Source organism: Manis javanica, chromosome 3, assembly GCF_040802235.1.
Source record: "Manis javanica isolate MJ-LG chromosome 3, MJ_LKY, whole genome shotgun sequence".
Taxonomy (NCBI): Eukaryota; Metazoa; Chordata; class Mammalia; order Pholidota; family Manidae; genus Manis; species Manis javanica.
In genome coordinates this window covers 93,532,093-93,553,320 of record NC_133158.1, presented here as the reverse complement: position 1 = coordinate 93,553,320, position 21,228 = coordinate 93,532,093, and the positions used below count along the sequence as shown (strand labels likewise).

General features: G+C 32.0%; 1 long non-coding RNA gene across 1 annotated transcript in view; it reads left to right on the top strand.

Annotated features, from left to right (window-relative positions):
- LOC108394674 (uncharacterized) overlaps positions 1 to 20,789 on the top strand; it is a 50,332-nt gene extending 29,543 nt beyond the window's left edge. The window contains exon 3 of the long non-coding RNA XR_001852486.3: positions 17,618 to 20,789. This is a non-coding gene — a long non-coding RNA (uncharacterized lncRNA). The remainder of the gene's footprint in view (positions 1 to 17,617) is intronic.
- Positions 20,790 to 21,228: the final 439 nt, after the last annotated feature.

The window sequence follows — 21,228 nt, the reverse complement described above, 5'->3', positions numbered from 1 at the left end:
GTTGGAAGGAGTGATAGTTCATTTTATGTTGGTATTCACACAATATTAAACAAAAAAGTTGTAAGCATAAAACTTTTCAATGAATGAAAAAGAAATGAGTTTAAATAACCAATAAATTAATTTTGTAAAAGAGTTCTCAGTATTTCATGATGATCAGCACCTTAAATATTATAGCACATAAAGTATATTTTACTGATTTGTTTATCAAAATAAAACACAGGAATATTATCAAAGCTAACTGAGATTTATTTTTTCTATTATTCCTACTTTTCTCCCCAACTGCATAAACTTGCTTTTAGTAAACCAATGCGAATGTTATGCTGTAGGTTGTAAGCATAATGAAAACTTTTTCATCATCATTTAATATTCAGATTTTGCAATTACTGTCAGGTCAACTATTTTCTTCAAATTATATTATAAATTTGGAAATATATGTTAAAAAACTCACATTTATTAAAATTTATCATATGAAATATCATTTACATACATGTAAAACAGTTTTGTCCTTTTAATTATAAATTTTTAATATATACAATGTATTCATTCAGTATCTAATATCTATTCATAAGCCAGTTACTCTGCTGAACCTAAGCATAAAACCATTTTTAAGTAATTATTCTAGTTTCAGTGAGCAGTTATTACTACCATATAGTTTACTTATGCTACTTAAAATATCAATAACATCTTATGTAAATGATTATAATAATTGTTTTCATGAAGGTTTATTTTTTTCTCCCCAAAATTACCCCCATTCAATGTTGAAACTCACTAAAGACATAAATATATAAATGAATCTGTGTGTGTGTGGATATGTGTGTACACATGTATATATATAGCATATACATTTATAGACAGTAGATATTTAGAGAGAGAAAAAGAGAAATAGAGAACTAATTTTGATATAACGTTTTCTACCAAGAATCCAGAAATTCAAAACAAAAGATAATATATTTATTGTCATAGTACTAATCATGTGGTTAAATAATATGGATCTTCTTCAAGTGTTGCGTTTATATATGTTAGGAAGAAATATTCTCCTCTCCTTACTTATGTAAAATAACTTGCCATACTTTCTAATAATTAAATATGCATCTTTAATAATTTGTTCATTTTTGAGATATTTTTACAATTTTTTCTCTATACCAAGAAGAAACTGTTTCAAAAACAACCTCATTCAACTCTCTTCTTTTTTGTATGTCCTAAGAAAGATGTCCTCAAAATTCACTGCCCACTTATTTTGATGTACTTATGTCTTGAGGTACACTAGAACAAATCTCCTAGTTTGGTGCAGAGAATATTTCATATAAGAATTACGAACTTTGAATTAAAATATGTAAAAAAAATCATTAAAAAACATCTTTGGAAAATAGCAGAGAGAATTTGAATTTTCTAATTGGAGTAGTGAATGATCCAGTAGCAGGAATAATGGTAAACTGTTGGCAAAGAGATGTATGCCTCAGAAATGCCAAATAGTGACAACTCAAAGACAGCCAACCTCATCATTAAAAAAAAAATTAAGAAAAATATCATATTTGAATAATACCTCATTTTACCTGTGGAACTAAAATTTGTCTTTGATATAGATTCTATAATTTTTTAAAAGGCTGTCTGGGAAAATGATTTGTGCGTGTGTGTGTGTGTGTGTGTGTGTGTTTTGGGAGGGTGATAGTCTTTTTATAACTTCCTGATATATTTGATGTGGCCATACTAATATAGTTTATGGTATAAAATAATAATTTAGTTTTTTAAGTTGTTTTTTAAATTTGTCATGCAACTTACTATTGCTACTTATATATACTTTATTCCTTGAGTGTTAATTGTAAAGAACAGAAAAAGGCAAATTATTCTTTGAATTTCTAGTGAGTTATTTTATTATTACAAAATAAGGATTCTTTAAGGATATATTGTCTTTGTAACAGCTCATATCTATAATCATTATTATCCATAACAGTAGGAGCTGGAAGTAGAATACTATTTAAATTGCCTCTCTTTCATATAGGTTCTTAAAAGTCAATATATAATGGCTTAAACCATTAGCTTCATACAAGAGAAGAATATGAAATTTTGCTTAATATGTCTATTCAACAATCTCATATTTGCACTATCATTTCCAAGTATGATTGATATTTAAGCAACTTCTTTGGTTTTCCCTCTGACATCTGACTTTGACTAGACTTCGGTTCTCCAGCAGTCTTGTATTGGTGTCTGGTGGTCAAGATGACTACCTATGAAACCCTATAACTCAGAATACAAATGGTATAATCTAGATTAGAGAGTGAGACAATTTAGTTGGGAAGTAGAAGACCTGTCTTCATCTGTTATATAAATGTAGAATGAAAATCTTTGGAGAACTGTTAATATAAGCTGTTTCAGGGCCTCTCAACCCAGGGCTCTCGCCTTATCGCCTTACCTGCTCCCTCAGCCCTTCTCTATATTCTTAGCGTTCTGAAATTATATAACTATCCTCAGAAGGATAGTTATAGATCCCAAATCTGGGGAGCTATGATAAATTTTAAATAGAAATTTGATATCCTCTGCAATACAGTGATGTTGTTAACTGCTTAGGTCCAGAGTCAGACTGCCTGCTTCAGAATCCTAGATCTAACTTTTACTATTTTTAACTATGGGCATTTTTTTAAACCTCTCTAAGCCTCAGTTTCTACTCTGTAAAGTTAGGAATTGATGTTCCACTCAATGATGTATTTTACGTAATGCTCTGGACACAAAATAAGCACTCAGATTGTGCTGGCTATTTTTGTTAATCACTCCACTCTTCTTACTGGTCTTTCAGTCAACTACTGAAAAAACAACAGAAGAGGGTAATTAAATCAACTGGAAGATTATTTAAATTGCCAATATGCAATAGAATATACAGACTTTCTGAAATATTAGTTGTGAAAAATTAGAAAGTAGGAGGCAACAATTTTCCAAATTTGATGACTAGTTTGGTATTGATAACAGTAAAGGAAAATAATTGGAGTAGGCCTGCGTATTGGGATATAAGCAAAATAATTGTATTTGGTTTGAGCTATTCTGGGTTTGACAACATCATGAGAGACTGAGGTAGTCATATATGGTAAAATATTGGGAATACTGGACTGGAATTTGTGAAATTTTATTTATAAGTGACAGTATGATGCTCTGTGGCATATAAATTACTTTCTGCTATTGCAAGGGCAATATATTTTTACTTGAATTTATTCTGTATACCTGCAAACTTGATTTTTATGACTTTTAAGTTATTAAGTTTAAGAAAAATTCCTGTTTCATTTAGGTCTCTTGAAATTGATCAGAGCCTATTTTACAGGTAACTTCGGTAACCTGTAGGTTCTCACAGTTACAACTGTTCTTACCTGATACTGTAAAACTATAGGAACATAAGCTCTCATGGCCTCCAACTCAAAATGTTTTCCAAGTTTATGCTTCGGAGTCCCTAAGAATGCTTGACTCATCAGTAGGGAGTAGTTGACTTAAGACCCTCCACCCTGGTTTACTGTTCCTGTCTCCCACCAGTGTTTCCTTTGACCATGCCAACTGTGAAAAGATTGCTCTGTCAGAAAACATCATTGCTAAACTCTCAGATTCAGATTATGAAAGCTGCACTGTTGTAGGGCTGGAATGTTGAGGTTGGTCAACCGCCTGTTCTGCATTCTGTGTCACAATTTACCCCATAGGGTCTGGAGCATTACTGTTTGAACTCAGAATACCGTATTTCATGAATATAAAGCCTTTCTCAGGTCCTAACAAAAATGATCAAACACATTGTATCTTCAAATACTTATTCATTCTATAATGAAAATATCACCTATAATGTTTCCAGATTTCTGATATGCTCTGATTAAACAACGGTAAACAAAACAACATAATAACACTCTATACTATTAACAGGCATCTAAAGGTGAACCACTGTTAAATAATAATGCTTAAATTAATGTATGTATATTTCCTCAAACTATTCAATAGATACTTATTTACTCATTTCATTAAACACATTTATTTGGCTCCAGATGTTGTCTATAAAACTACTGTCTGTAAAGATGTGAATAAAACAAAAATCTCTATGGGAAGTTTACATTTTAGTTTTTGAAAAAGACAAATTAACAAATAAAGTGCTATGAATGAAAAAAAGTGGATTTTGAAAGAAAAGAGTGTAACAAAGAGAATTTACTCATGGGGAAGAAATCAGTCTATCGTTTTTCTATTAATGTTTGGACTATGAATTCCTGCTAACTATTATTCAGCATTATATCTCTGTGACTATTTCTTAAAAGATACAAAGAAGTTCAATGTATTTTAATACCACAGGGAACTGTGTAGAATAAATATAGTAAGTAGACATTTGAGTGCTGTGCTATTAGCTAGATAATAGAGGTTGCATATTCCCACTTCTCCAGTGAAAATTTCTTCTCCTTGTCTTAACCTGTTATAGAACAAATTAAGATATTTCCATTAGTCTATACCTTCCCACATTTCTAGCTATGACTTAGCAGTCAGAGTCAGATTAGAGTCTCTCTATCTGTTTCTTTTACAAATCCATTTATGTGAGCTCAATATCTAATTGCTTCTTTGGCTTTATAATTTTGTTTCACCAAAGCAATTCTGGCTCTATCCTTAACAAAAATTGGTTCTTAATAATAATTAATGAGATTGTCCATATTATAATGAATCTGAAAGGACTAGAATTCTGAGGTCATAAAATGTCAAGAGTTTAGTCTACATTGGTTGAAGAAGCCAACTCACCTTTCATTTCATTTCATTATTCTCATTTCTAAACATTATGTTCTACTCCTGTGTGACTTGAAGGTAGAGTCTGTATTCATCAATTCAATCCAAGACTTACAGTCCCGAAGTATCTAGGGAGAAGATCTGTGCTCCAACTGCTTTTTACACAAAATCCTATTTGAGTCTTCACTGTAGTGCATTATAATTATTGGGTTACAAGTTTAAAGGCAGGAATGAGTATGTCTATAATAATAGGTGATAGATAAATACCATTAAATTAATAAGTGGATAAATCAATGCACAGAAGAAAAGGACTCCCTCCAAAACTACCTCCTTTGTAATTCAGAATATTATCTGAAATCACTTATTACATTATGTTAAATATTTCCACTCAGATGTCTCTTTTAATGGGTCACTTTAGTGTATCTTTAGTTTTATCAATAAAACTAAGCAGTCACTTAAGAAAGCATAAGGTATGTCCCTGCCTGGGAGCACAGCTAAGCCATTACTGTTCTAGAAAACCATAGTAGGACATAAAAGTTGAAACAATATCACTATTGTATTTTGACTTTTAATCAATTGCTCCTACTTTACTTCTGTCTGCCTCAGTTCTCCCACCACATATGAAGCTTGTCTATTTAAGCTAGATCAGAGAAGATACTTTCACTATCTCAGTAGTGTGATAAAAGGAACAGCCTGCAGAGAAAAATGTGAAAATGTGGAATTTTAAGTGGCGTTCAAACAAACTTTCAACCAGTCTTTCTACTTTTATATCCTCTCTCTGCAGAAGCATTTAGGAGTTTCATTTGCTGAGATATTCTATTGTTCTTTGTGTAAATAAACTTGCTTTTCGTTGAGGTGTGTTGTTGGTTTATAGCCTGCAATTAATCTCTTGCACCTTTGTATCCATTACAATATCATGCTAAGGCCACAGTCGTCCATGGGTGCACCCAGCTGATGAAGCAGCATTGTGGGTTTAATAAAACTGGGCTATTCCTGCAGAATTTAGGAATCATCTGATAGGAGATCTTTGTTCTGGGACTCCCTGTGGGCCAGGAAAGAAATTTCAGAGAATTGCATTGCAGAATAAGGTTTATCTTAACACTTTCTCTGCCCTTCTCCTTTCTCCTTCCCCTTCCCTGATAGTTAGTGATGTTGGTCTGTCTGTTGGCCATCTGTATCTTTCTCTGAAAAAATGTCCTCTGCCCATTGTTTAACCTAACCAGATTATTTGTTTTTTAGGTATTGAGCTGTATAAGTTCTTTATATATTTTGGATATTAGCTCCTTATTGGATATATCATTTGCAAGTATATACTTCCTTATAGTAGGTTGCCCTTTCATTTTGTTGATGGTTTTCTTTGCTGTGCAGAAGCTTTTTAGTCTGATGTAGTTCCATTTATTTACTTTTGCATTTGTTTTCCTTGCCTGGGGAGACATATCCAGAAAAAAAACCTCCTAATGAAAAGTTGATGTTCAATAGTTTACTGCCTGTGTTTTCTTCTAGGAATTCTATAGTTTTTATATGGTATAAGACAGTGATCCCATTTTATTCTTTTCCATGTAGCTGTCCAGTTTTCTCAATACCATTTATTGAAGAGACTGTTTTTTCCCTATGGTATAGTTTTGCTTCCTTTGTCATATTTTAATTGACCATATGGGTGGGAGTTTATTTCTGGGCTCTCTGTTCTATTCCAATGGTCTGTGTATCTGTTTTTGTGCCACTATAATACTGTTTTGATTACTAGAGCTTTGTAGGACAATTTGAAATCAGGGAACATGATACCTCCACCTTTGTTCTTTCTCAAGATTGCTTTGGCTATTCAGGATTTTTTGTGGTTCAATTTTGTTATTTGTTCTAGTTCAGTGAAATATGTCATTGGTATTTGATAGAGATTTCATTGAATCTACAGATTGCTTTGGGCAGTATGGTCATTTTAACAATACTAATTCTTACTACATGGACTAGCTTTCTATTTATTTGTGTTGTCTTCAGTGTCTCTCATCAATGTCCTATAGTTTTCAGAGTACAGGTCTTTAACCCTCTTAGATTTTTTCCTAGGTATTTTATTCATTCTGATGGAATTGTCAATGGGATTGTTTTCTTAATTTCTCTTTCTGCCAGTGCATTATTTGTATATTCAAATGCAACAGATTTCTGTATATTGATTTTTGTATCCTGTTGCTTCACTGAATTAATTTATTAATTCTAATAATTTTTGGTGGGCTCTTTAGGGCTTTCTACATATAATATCATGTCATCTGAAAATAGTGACATTACTTACTCCTTATCAGCTTGGATGATTTTTTTCTTTTTCTTGTCTGATTTCTGATTGCTATGGCTAGGACTTCTAGGATTATGTTAAATAAAAGTGGTGAAAGTTCTTTGTCTTGTTTCTGATCTTAGAGGAAAAGCTTCAGTTTTTTTGCCATTCCATATGTTGTTGGCTATACGCTTGTCATATATGACCTTTATTTTTATTATGTTGAGATATGTGCCCACTCTACCCACTTTGTTGAGAGTTTTTAGTCGTAAATGTTGAAATTTGTCTAATGCTTTTTTAGCACCTATTGAGATGATCATATCATTTATATCCTTCCTTTTGTTAGTGTATCACATTGATTAATTTGAGGACATTGAAACATCCTTGAATCCCTGGATAAACCCTACTTACTTCATCATTTCTTAATTTTGTTTGCTAACAATTTGTTGAGCACTTTTGCATCAGTTTTCATCAGGAATGTTGGTCTGTAACTTTCTTTTTTTGTAGTCTTTGTTTTGTTTGGTATCAGGGTGATGCTGGCCTCACAGAATGAATTTAGAAGCTTTTCTTCATCTTCAATTGTTTTGGAATAGTCTGAATAGTACAGATATTAACTCTTCTTTAAATACTTCGTAGAATTCACTTGTGAAGCCATCTTGTTCTGAACTTCTGTTTGTTAGGAATTTTTGATTACTGATTCAATTTCGTTACTAGTAACTGGTCTGTTCAAACTTTCTATTTTTTCCTGATTTGGTCTTGAAAGATTGTATGTTTCTAGGAATGTATTCATTTCTTCTAAATTATCCAATTTATTGGCATATAATTTTTCATACTAATCATTTATAATCATTGTATTTCTGTGCTGTTGGTTGTAACCTCTCTTTCATTTCTAATTTTATTTATTTGAGCCCTCTTTTTTCCTTAATGAGTCTAGCTAAAGGTGATCTATTTTGCTTGTTTTTTCAAGGAACCAGTTCTTAGTTTCCTTGATCTTTTGGTTTGCTTTTTTTTAGCCTCTTTTTTTTTTTTTTTTACTATTTCCTTCCTTCTACTAATTTTGGGCTTTGTTTGTTCTTATTTTTCTAGTTCCTTTGGTTGTAGGATTAGATTGTTTATTTGAGGTGTTTCTTGCTTCTTAAGGTAGGCCTATATTTCTATAAACTTCCCTCTTAGAACTATTTTACCTGCAAACCAAGGATTTCAAACAATAGTATTTCTATTTTCATTATTCTCCAAGTATCTCTTGATTTCCTCTTTTATTTATTTAATGACCCATTGTTTGTTTCACGGCATACTGTTTAGCCTCCACACATTTGTGTTTTTCCCTGTTGTTTTCTTATAGTTGATATTCAGTTTCATACTGCTGTGGTTAGAAAAGATCCTTGATGTGATTTTAATCTTCTTACATTTATTGCTACTTGCCTCGTGGCCTAACATGTGGTCTATTCTAGAGAATGTTCCTTGTACATTCAAAAAGAATGTGTATTCCACTATTTTGGGATGTAATATTATATGTATATATCTGTTAAGCCCATTTATTCTAATGTGTCATTTCAAAGCCACTGTTTCCTTGTTGATTATCTGTCTAGATGATCTATCCATTGATGCAAGTAGGATGTTAAAGTCGGCTATTATATTTCTGTCAATTTCTTCTTTTGTATTTGTTAATATATAAACAAATTCCTCTGTTGTGTGCATAGATATTTATAATTGTTATATCTTCTTGCTGAACTGAGCCCTTAATCTTTATATAATGTCCTTCATTGCCTCTCAGAGTCTTTATTTTAAACTCTATTTTGTTTGACATAAGTACTGCTACTCCACCTTTTTTTCATTATGGGAATTTAAATCTATAATTTATAAGATATTAAGTTCACTCTATTTGTACTAATCAGGTCTTTCGTAGTGCTAAAAATGGGAAGCAGTTTCCTAAGCCTCTGAATGAAAGAATGCTACTTAGCTGCATGGCATAAGAAAAAAGTTACTACCTTTAATATAAATTAACCTTCTACAATGCCATTCACCATTATGTGTGCCAGTGTTTACAGAAAATTTTACAATAAGATCAACAAACAATTTTTAGTCACTGCTCTTGAGTTTTTTTATTCAAGTAAAACCATTTTGACTTTCACATTGTGTCTCAATGCAAAATACTTTAAACATAATCTTAAATGAATCATTATAATAAACTAAATATTATTTATGAATCAGAGATCTGCAAAGATTCCCCCAAGAGCCTGCAAGTGAATTTACTAACAAACAGAAGCAATTATAAATCTAAACAAAAATACAGAAAATAATACATTCTATATATAAATCAAACCAAATACCATTGCACACAGAAGAAAGAAAAAGGAGGGGCTGCTTTGAATGGATATTTCTCACTCAGGTAACAACTTGCTTACAACAACTATTTGTCACATGTGTTCTCTTTGAGGTACTCTGATAAGACCTGTGGATATAAATATTAACAAGATAGTTTTTAGTTAAGAGGAGTTTGAAAAACCAACCCTTAAAGAGTATGTGGAACCTATTCTGTGGCAGGCAATGCTGTTGGCTATATATACATGTCATTCGTTTATAAAACTGGGCCCCCTTAGTGATATCTGATGACAGGTTTATGATACATTCATGGTTACTAGTTTCTCTTTGTTCCTAACCTATATTTTCAAGGTTGGCAACATTCACTGCAGATTTTACAGGTAATCTACTGAAGGAGAGACCCAAACTTTCTTATACACTGGTATAAATTTGTCAAGTGAAATAAAAGTATGAAAACTAAGAAATGTTTGATATTCTTGATTCTTTTCTCTGTAATTGCATGAGATGATTATTAATGTTGACCAGAATATTAATTATGATAGATTGAATCCTGATACTATAGTTTTGCAATAATCTATATGTGTATGATGTAGAGATAGGCAGATAATGAGATAGACTGAGACTATCTCTAAGTGAAAAAATATGTAGAAAATCAAGGATATAGTGTGCATATATCCATGCATAAACTAGTATTGACTATCCTTGCATAGAAAAGTATATGACTTTTATTTAAACATGAGTTAATAAAAGCAATGGTGAATACACCATTGCCTGAAATTTAACATTTTAATTATAAGCCATTAATCCTGGCATGAGCTTGCAAAATTATACCACTATCCCCAACATGTAGAAAATAAGGAGTTTTCTGGAAATTATTTTCATAGAATAGGAGAGAGGGATATTTGTGTTCAAGAAAAATAGATTTTAATAAAGAGGAATTATGAGTGTTGTAATACAGAGAACCAACCAAGAATAGCTTAAAATGTGTTCCTCATATCTGTGTCAAAGTGTGACATTAAACTACCTTCCAAAGAATAATCTATGGATAATCCAGTAAAAGAAACTATTAAGATGTTTAAAAATCAGAACACAGTTATTATTCACTTTACCATGTATCACATTGCTTTAAGAACAAAATTTACTACAAAGTATCTTTTGACATTAGGAGATATGGCCGAAATAGTTGTACTTAAAGGAAGAAAACATAACAACAGGAAATGCATCAGATTCTGACAATGGCTGATAAAAACAATTGATAATACCAGAAAAAACTGGGGAGGGCATGTACACACATTAGAGAGGATCTCAGAGGGGGACATTTTATTTTGAATGAAATAAGGCATTAGTAACTAGGTCGCTGTATCTCCAGAAAGCTACTAATATTAAAATGTTGCTGATTAAAAATGACCAAAATTGCAAGGTGATGGCATGATATGCAATGAATTTACAAATAATTTCACATGTAAAGATTTTACTTGTAAAATTGGTTAATTTCTTTGTTCTTTTCAGTCAATGCTCTTTGTTAACTGTCTCTTTCATGGCTTGAAAAGTTTTCTTATATTACTACAAAATGTAGTATTTTAAGCTGTAGTTGATACAAGAGAACAGTATGATACTCTGTTCATTCCATAAAAATTAACTTGGGCTTTGAAATGTAAATTTTAAATAATTCCCTTTATATAAAATGATCCTAATTTTTATCTGGCTATATTCAGTACTTTAAATTGCCTAGTTTCAGTATTAGTGCTTATGATCTTTCCAATCCAATATCTTCTATTCTTTTTTGGGGGTCTCTATTTAACATGGGACTGAACACTGGTCATAAAATTATTCTAATAAAAATGATAATTTTATCATAATTTTAGGTTTCTGGAATGAGTCTTCAAAAAGCATAGCCAGGACAAATCTTTATTGTAGAAGAGTCAAATATTTCCATATCTCCACACACACTCCACCACTACCAGAATAAGGGAAACATGAGAAACTTGCAGATTGATTATTTCTTTAACTTTAACAAAATAAGGTTAATTGCTAAAGTAATAAACAAGAAGTTAGAGTAAAGAACAGCAATAGAACACCTCCTAGAGATTGTCAATTTAACAAATGATTTCTAAATTACAAAATCTCTTATTATCAAATGTGTTCCCCCTATGTCCTGTGGCATGCTGTTTGAAAGTAGTTGCTTTTGAGTGTTTGCTCTGTTGGTGTCATCCCTGCAATCACAAAAAAAGTAAAATCCATCCTTGATTAAAAACCCTGAATATAATTTACTTCTGAAAGTTGTATCTGGGGGAAAAAGTATTTGAGGAATTGCATGTGAATATTCAAGGGGGAACGAAGAAGCTGCAGGATTACACAGGGAGGGGTAAGAAGAATTTGAGAATGCTAATTAAGGACTTTTTTGATTTACATATTCTCCAAATAACCATACATAAAGATCAGACCGAAGTGCTGTTACTTGCAACAGTCTGATTGCCATTATCCTGGCCACCACTCTCATTAGTACACAGATGGCATGGGAAAACAGCATGACCAATTGCTCATATGACTCTAGCCACTATTGGTCCCTACCATTCAGACCAGTGGTGTAATTAAGGTAATTCCCCTCCTGCCATGACTTCAGCTGTTGCCTGGCAAAACTATCTGTTTCTATTTTCACAAATTAAGCAGTGCTGAAAGAAAAGAAAAAAATTTATTTAAAAGACAACTTAAAGAAGGAGCAATATAAGCTAGAACTCAAGATTCCTGGTACTCACTTTATAGGTCCGACTCTTCCTGAATATCTATATTTTACCTATGTCTGTATCTGTCTATATACATACATACACACACACACACACACACACACACACACACACACACACACACAAATGCACACATTTTACCGGAGAATCAGTCTGCAAAACATTACAACAATTTTCTACTCCACTATCTGTGTGAGGAGGTAATATTAGCAAAAACATGTTATAATATTGTTTGTTATTTTTGGAGGAATTTCCTTCAAGTTTTACAAATAAGAAACAATAAGTTATTGTGCAGTTGTTGCAAATGTATTTTTTAATAAGAAGAAGAGAAAATGATTTCACATAATCCCTTTTAGGACATTTATTCATTCAAATATTCATTCATATCTTTACTAAATAATTAGCATGTGATTACTATGCTTCAGTCACTTATTGGCCTTTAGATCAGGAAGTCCAGTGTCTGATGGAATTCACATTCTAGTTGGGTTGACAGAAAATATGAGTAATGAAGTGTCAGGTAGTGATAATTATGAAGAAAAATAAAACAGGTTAAAAGAATAGTGGGTAAGACTGGGAGTACACACTTGAATGGATCTTCAGAACATACCTATCTGAGGTGAAAGCATTGAACTCAGTAGGGTTAAGTCACATGCTCAAGGTCAGATTCCAGGAAATTGTAACCCTGACTAGAATCGGATATGCCTATTACTAAAATAATGCCCTAACCATTGTGAAATATTGGCCTCCAAAGCAATATTTATAAAGTATGAATGGCCATGTGAATATTCCAATGATAAGTTACAGAGTAAGTTATTTATATATTGTTTCACTTCCCCTGCTATCCATTAATGGCTTATTTTTTCCAGATACTAGAAAATATTTTATTAAGAATGTGAATTTCTAAGTTTTAATATATTTCCTTGTACATTATTTTAATACTTACTACTAACAGAAATGCATTAATCTAAATGTAATTATGCAGTAAAAACCTATTTATGAGAGAGCATGTGACATTGACACTTAGCAGAAAATTTAACTTAAATTTAAATCTGCAAAGCAATCCATAGTCCTTGAAATGCAGAGACTAAGGTAATAAGAATGTTCTGAATGTCCCTAGCACCAGATTTTTTTTTTTATGCCACTTAGGAAGACTTAGAGGTGAATGTCAAAGGAATTCCCCATTCCAGTACTGTATTTGTGAAGATGGTCAATAGCTTCCTCAAAGTGTATTTATTTTCCTCTTCTTTCTGAAGAATATCCTTTCATAATTCTTTCAAACAAGGATTACAGGTTATACTCTTTGATTCTCAATATTCATGAAAATACTATCATTTTGTTTACCTCATATTCCAGTAATTGTTTCTTTTAGATATAGTAGTCAATGTTCAAAGTTATCTCCCCTCAGATCTTTGAAGACCTTATTTCATTCTCCTCTTGTGTCATTAGTTGATATGAAGTCTGTTGCCATATGTTTGTAGGCAATCTTTCCCACACGCATTCCCTAGGTAACTCTTGTCATTTGGTTTTCTTTCTTGATGATCTGAAGTTGAACTACATACAAAGTAGGTGTATGTAAATACTTGTGTGTGTATGTGTGTGTATGCATATATGTGTGTTTATATATATATGCATATATATGGCATATTTATATACAGATAGATGTATTTATTTGCATATATCTTTGTTATTGTCTTTCTTGGGGCCTTGATTTTATTACTTTTCATGTGTTTTCTATATCATCTCTTCTGGAACTCCTATAAGATAAGTGTTATTTTAAAATGTATAGTGTGTATTGATTGGGAAAAATGTTTGTCCAAAATTTTGATATATTTCCATGTTGAAGAAACTAAATTTTTGGAAAATGCTTGGACAACTTCAATCCTTCTCCTACTAGTGACTCTCTTGATTTGTGAATTTGGAAAAAAAGACCTGGTCATCTCTCTTCTTTCTGATCTGCCCAGAGTAAACTTGTTTTCTGATACTCTTCGCCATACAGTCAATATAGTTGTGCTTACAGAAAGTGTCCTCCGGGGGTCAGTGTCCCCCGCGACTGGGTGAATAAATGGCCTGATTCTGATGTTCGCATAGCTACAACAATTAGCCTGTACATCAAACTCCAAACCCTCCCAGGTAATATCAATGAAAAAGGTGAGAATTTGGCCTCCTTATACTTTACATCTTTTTTTATTTCTCAATTGTTTTATACTTAGAGGTAGAGAAGAGGCAAACTAATTACTGGGCAGCCTCAAAGATGTCATATATTTCTCTCTAACCCTTCTTTAAAACTTTTCATCTTTTTTTTTTGTACTGCATTCTGAGGCAATTTCTCCACCTAGCCATTATCTCTACTTCAGCTGTATTTATTGTTCTAATGAGTGATATTCTACATTTTATATATTATCTAATTCATATTGTATATTGTGTAGTGCCTATGATCACTAGTATGCTTTTTTTACATACATAAATCCTTTCATATATAACTGTTCTTCTGTGATAAGGACAATATTTACCTTAATCTCTTTATGAATAATAAATTTATTTTGATCTTCTCTACTGATTACTCTATCATCTCTATTTCAATGTGTAGTCTTCATTTTTTGAGCTTGTTTACTGTTTTTCATAGCATTGAAGTCATAAGAGTTCATACCTCCTGTGAGTTCATGTCTTTTGCTTTTGAACTCTTACAACTGTTAGACTGTTTTCTGCCTTTATGTATGGAGTCCACTGATAATCACAGGAAACAAAGCCAACATCCATGTCTACAAGTCCAAAATTTTAGTTATCTTGCTAAGGATCAGAAATATTCCATCTTTAGTGTCATAAAAATAAATGAGGCATTAGTCACATGGATCATTGTTCTGTCTCTTGCATCCAAGCTCCTTTTCTTACTGTTCCTGCATAGTGACAGATCTCCTTTTTCTTTATTAATGCCTCCCATTATAGTAATAAAACTAAGTAATTTGTTGGGATTTCTTTCTGTTCCCCCCATCCTGATTCCTTGCTTTATCAGGTCTATACCTAGAGCTCTCTTGGTGTTGAACTAATGTTATGTGGCAGGAAACTAACGTGTTTATCCCAGCCTATGACTTCTAGCAGAAATGGTCAGTCTTTACTCTTTTAAGGATTTATCACAATTTCTAGCTCTTCAAGATTTTTTCTTCTTGATTTCTAATGTATCCATTTCTTTATTTCTCTATCTTTTTTTTTAATTGTTCACTTCTAGGATCGATGTGGATGGACTGCAGTGTACACTTTTCTCACCATCTTGAAATCACAGTATTACTTCAGATTCACAAAGAATATTTATGTTGACTAAGCTAAAATAAAATATATTCACTGGAAAAATTCATATCTTGGAATTCCACAAAAGAACAGAATAACTCACCCATTCTGTATCACAATAATATCTAATATGAGTATATTCTCTTCTAACAACATTATGACAACGATTTATATTTGGCTATAGAATAATTAAAATACACTCACAAGCATGCCAATTATGTAGTAGTGTCTTTATCACATCATATGTTTATTATCTCTAAAAATATAGCAATAGAACAAGTGTCATACTACAAATCCGGGGAAGGGAAATCCCGGGGCAAAACGCGTTTGAAATCGAAATCAAAGGGAGAAATAAAGTTTAAAACCCGCTTATTACTTACAAGGAATTTGTCCAGTCTCACACTCTCCTGCTGCGGCAGAAGAGGGCGAATACTCTCCCCAACCTTTCAGGTCCAGATAAGCCCTCCCTTGCCCAGATAATTTACCCACTGATATGGAGATAGACTACTTCTCTCCACCCCTTGCAAACGCCTGTTCATATGGAGATGCACTAAGGCCAGACGAGAGATTGTAGAAATTTTATGTGCAATTTTACCTGCACATACTTAAGCATATTTTTATATTTCAGCTTAATTAGACAGTAATACCAATTAATCAGCTTAAAATATAATAAAAAACGTACCTCCAGAAAATAATAATCACTCTAAGCTTATAATATTTGAAGGCTGATCTGTATTTTTTATTTCCTACTTGATGCTCCTTATACATTATTTTTCTCAATACTATAGGAAGAGCACTGAACCATATTCCCAGGAATCCCTTTCATTATATGCTTCCTGGATGGTTAGATGTCACCAATCAGAAGAATGCACATGATTTGGAAGTTAGGATTGAGGGATAATTCATTATTCTCAGCAGACATCGAAGATCATTGGCAGTGGCTTCCAGCAATTGAGTGATTCCTCTGAAAATTACCTGCTTTTTTATGGCAGGTTCCTGGGAAATTTCCATTATGATGGAAGCATTCTGTCAATGCTTAGACTTGTAGATTTCCTAAAAGTAACCATCTGATATTTCTTCCACAAAGTTTGTGCATACCTCTAATTCCTTACATTGTGTTAAATCTCTCTCTACTAGAAATAGAGTGCATTTTGATTCCTTATTTGAGCCCTGTATATTAGAAATGTATACAATTTATACAATAAATATAAGTATAATACAGGATTATTAAATCCAATGATATCAAGTATATACCATTTCAATATTATCAAACAACAAATTACACCTGATTTAAGGAATAAATAATAGACAACATTTCCTATGTGCAAAGCAACTTGGCACAAATAGCATTTGAATTTCACAGAAGAAGTAACTCAGTTCAATTACAATTTCTTTTTCCTACAAATGAATATTATGCTGGTGACAAAATTTATGTGTTGAGAAATATGAAATCAATTTAATATATTTTTCTAAAGCCCTAAAATATAACATGTGAGTGTATGTGGGTATAGGTATATATGCATTCATACATATAAGAAGAGTTGCAAGTAATCTGTATCCATTCTAATCACTATACTGACTTTTCTCAGTAAGATGCATGGCTAAGTCTCCACTGATTCTTTGAGGAATAGGCAGTTCTAATTGTAGTTGTTTCATTATTGACCATTGCTATGCTCAGTTTTATCTAAAGAGAAGCCTGTTAGAACAATTCTAAACTCTTTGTAACACTGACATTTTAAAATTAAGATGTTTTAGTTTTAACCACTTATGAGCCAGACTAGATTGTATAGATATATGAAGTTAAGGTTTTAATTGCTTTTCCAGAAATTTTTTTGTAACAAACATCTTGATAACTTAAGTGGATTACATGGATTCTTAGGAGAACATTTTTCACAATAAAATGACAAAAAGTATGAAGGCCTAAGGCTCAGTCTAAGGACTCAGTCACAGAATTTAGATGAACTGGGTCTTCAGTATTCCACATTTTTGCATGAAAGGGAAGAACAGAAAAAAAAAAAGCCTCCTGTATTGAGATATTTTATGGTTTTATTATACAAATTACCTTCAGAAAACAATTTCTTTATATTTTTTATCAGAGAATACCAAATAGAAACAAATAATAGCAGCATTGTTAAAGTATAATTCATTGCTTTCTAACGTTCTGCAACAGATAATTTGATCATTAACATATTTCATGAAGTTAATATATAAATTTTAGAGCATAGATTAACTTGTGTACCAAAAAATGAAGTTTATCTTAACATCATATTAAAATTATTCTTAGCAGTTCTACTGAAGCATTGGCACCAAATGCCCCTGAAGTCTTCTCATCTGTACGCTCTCCTCTACATGCTACACTTTGAGGAGCTGTCTGGAGTTACCGCTGAGTGTATGTCCCAGAATTTGAATAGACCATAAACACCTTATATAGAAAAGTCTTGAATTTGCTTGAAATATTTATGTTAAACTTTTGTAAACAGAATAAAATTAACACTTTGTTTTTTATTAATATGCATAAATACCACACAAAAATGATGGAAAATCATTCTAAACACTGGTATTATCACCTGTGTCCAGGAATAGCACATTCCCAAGATCCCAAAGGACTCTCAATATTTTTCCCAGTAATAATAACATCTATCCATGCTAAAGATCACTACAGTCCTGGCTTTATGAATATTATGTTTTGTTTTCTTAATTAGCAACATATTTATATTTCTGGATAGTAGGATTTAATTTTGTTCATTTACAGAACTTTACACAAGTGTTTTATTGGGGGGATATTTCCTTTCTTCAATATCAAGTTTTTAAGATTCTATATTTTGTTTTGTGCAACTCCAGAATATTCATTATCATTACATACCAAAAAGGTAACTTGGTAACTATGCAACTAATGTGTAAAGCATACGCTTGTACTTTTTATCACCTATTGAGAATTTTGTATGTCCTACTAACAACCCTAATCTTGACTGAAACAATTCATATTGAAATTATATAAATGACATTCTTTTACCTTACTTTTCTAGAGTTTTATATATTACTGTTCCTATGTGTATATGTATGTATCTAATATATGATCTTTCAAAAGATGCTTCCAGAAGTGTTTGCTTTTGTGGATAAACTTTCCTTAGAATTCTTTCTTATAGTTCTCTGAAAAGCAGCTTTTAATCTTGTAAATGTAAGTTTAGTAGGCATGATAATATTTCTGAGGGAAAGAAATTCAAGACCTTCTTGTGAAGTTGGCAATTACACTCCATCCCATACAGGGCTGTTCACTGAGAAAGAGATGAGCAAATTTTCACATAAGTCAGGGAAATGTCTCAGGAACGATTAAGGTTGGTTTCTTTATAAGCTTTAATGTTACTCTGCAAACCCTGATGAATGAGATGGTTCCAACTGGTGAGTGTTAGCAAGACAAGAGTTAAAAAATTTTAATATAGGGCATACCAAGAAAGAAGAAGATCATCTATATAGACTTTAGACACAGTTTCAAGCTTAGAGGTTTCTAGAGAAGCACTAGTCCCAGCTCACAGGGGGTTGAGGTGGAAACCTTCAACATCTAGATACACTATCATTGAATCTGTGCTTTGTATGCTGAACATGACTGTAAATTTAGAGCACTTCAAACCTTGAGATCCCTGAGGCCTAAGCAAGAATGGGAAGAGCAAGATTGGAGAACAAGCCAGAGGTTATAAGTGACCAGTTTTCAACAGCAAAAATGACAACAATATAAATAGCAAAGCACCTAAAAGTCAGGACCAACTATAACAATGAAACTTCTTTCTCGATTTGGAAATTAGAAACTGGAGTAGCACTGTTGTCAATGTAAGCTCCAGTATTTTGAGACAATTTTGGATTGTGAGGATTTCTAATAAGATTGCATGTTGAGGACTGAGTGATTAATAGGACACATAGGAGAGACAGAATTATAGTTGTATTTCAGTCTTATAAAGTAGGCCCTACTAGCTAGTATACATATGTTTCTTATACTAACTGCATGTTACAAGTTTTACTGGCTGTAATGGGCTTAGAAATCAAGAATCCTTTTATTTTCCAAACCTTTAAGTAGATACACAGAGGTTAAAAGCTTTGCCAAGAGTCAAATACTTAATCAGGGGCAGAGACAAACTAAAAGCAAAAACAAAATAAAAAACCACATGACATCCTCTACAATTTATTTTGGAATAGTCACCCAGAACTCAATATGTTCAGCAAAAGCACATAGTTTAAAAATGTCATTCATGTCATCACTTTTTAATATCAAAATGAATAGTGATGGTATAATGTCAACTTAACATTTTATGTGCATTAAGGTTAGGGTATATGTCTCATTCACCTTCCGATGTTATAAATGTTCAGTGTGTAGAATGTTATCAATAAATATTTGTACAAGGAAATTAGGGAAGGAAAAAGAAAAGAAAGGTCAAATTACAAATTAATCTCTGTCTGCAAATTCAGGAGCAATTCTCAAACTAGCACAGGTGGAAATAAGAATTGTTCCCTGAGGTTACACCTACCTAAAAGCACTAAATACTTATGCTTAATACTCGTGCATCCAGTTTCATTTTAAAACTACCAGTCATCCTTAATACACATTGAACACCTGAAGAGATAGTACAAAAGGCATATATCATAAAGGAAAAAGATGACGCACTTAACTATATAAAAAATTCAAATCTTTTGTTCATAAAATTTAAAAAACCATTAAATAAAATTAAAGATGAAAATTACAAACTGAATAGATATAATTGTAAGAGATATGACATACAACATGAGAAAGCCTTTGTATATAAATAACTTTTGCAATTCAATAAGAAACAAAAGAGACAAAAGAACAAAGGACGGGATGTGCAGAGGAAAGACCTCATGATTAATGGATATAGATAGGTATAGATAACAATTAAATCTTTAGAATTTGTAAAGACAACTATGATATACTATAAAACAAAAACAAAGAGATTATTAAGTGGTATGCACAGCACTGCACACATATCACTCTCACAATAATCTCTGGAAAGATTAAATGTCAAGACTGAGTAAATTTAAGGCTATTATTGTTTTTGTAATTGTTTGTACTTATGTTCATGTTTAATGCCCTTTTCCCTCACCCCCTTCTCTGTCTCTTAGCAAGTTTTCCTTTTTGGAAAAAAAGTATAAAATGAAAACTTTAGAGACAAAATAATGCCTAAATAATTAAGGACTTCTAGAATGCAGCTATTTATTGACTTTGAATCAATTACTCAAATGGCTGGAATAGACAACATAAAAGAGAACTATAAATTAGAGAAGCACTGGGCTCCAATTGGAAAGAACAATGGATATGATGTCAGTTAAAACTGGATTCAAAATGTATTTTACATTGTCAAACTCTATGGACATTGGTATATCATCTGAAGTCCCCATTGTCAAGTATCACTATAGTCTTGAAACTTTATTTGTATGGGGACAGAAGGGAGTTGTAGGGGTCTGGGACAGTATATTAAACATTTTGGTTTTATCTTTCTTTCTGTTCTGTGGATTTATTGTGTTTCCTTAAAGTTGTTTTATTGTGTTTTTATTTATTTTTAAATTATATTTGTTCTGGTATCTGCAGTCTATGGAATTTTCATTATATTTCTAATAATTTCTAATAATTCTAATATTTCCCTAAATTATTTAGTGCTTACCTTTTTTGCTATTTCTATTTTTTTGTTTTAAGAAAGTCCTTCCAGGTTAAAAATAGAAAAAATATTTGCAAAGCACTGTCAGGATTTCATTTTGTTACATTTCCCTCCTGTATAAATGAAATTTATTTTCCTCCATGTTGATGAACCAGATTGTCACTTGTTTAAACAGAGAAATCTCCCAGCATCAATTTTAAATTAATATTAGTGATTTCAAAATGTCATTTAATGA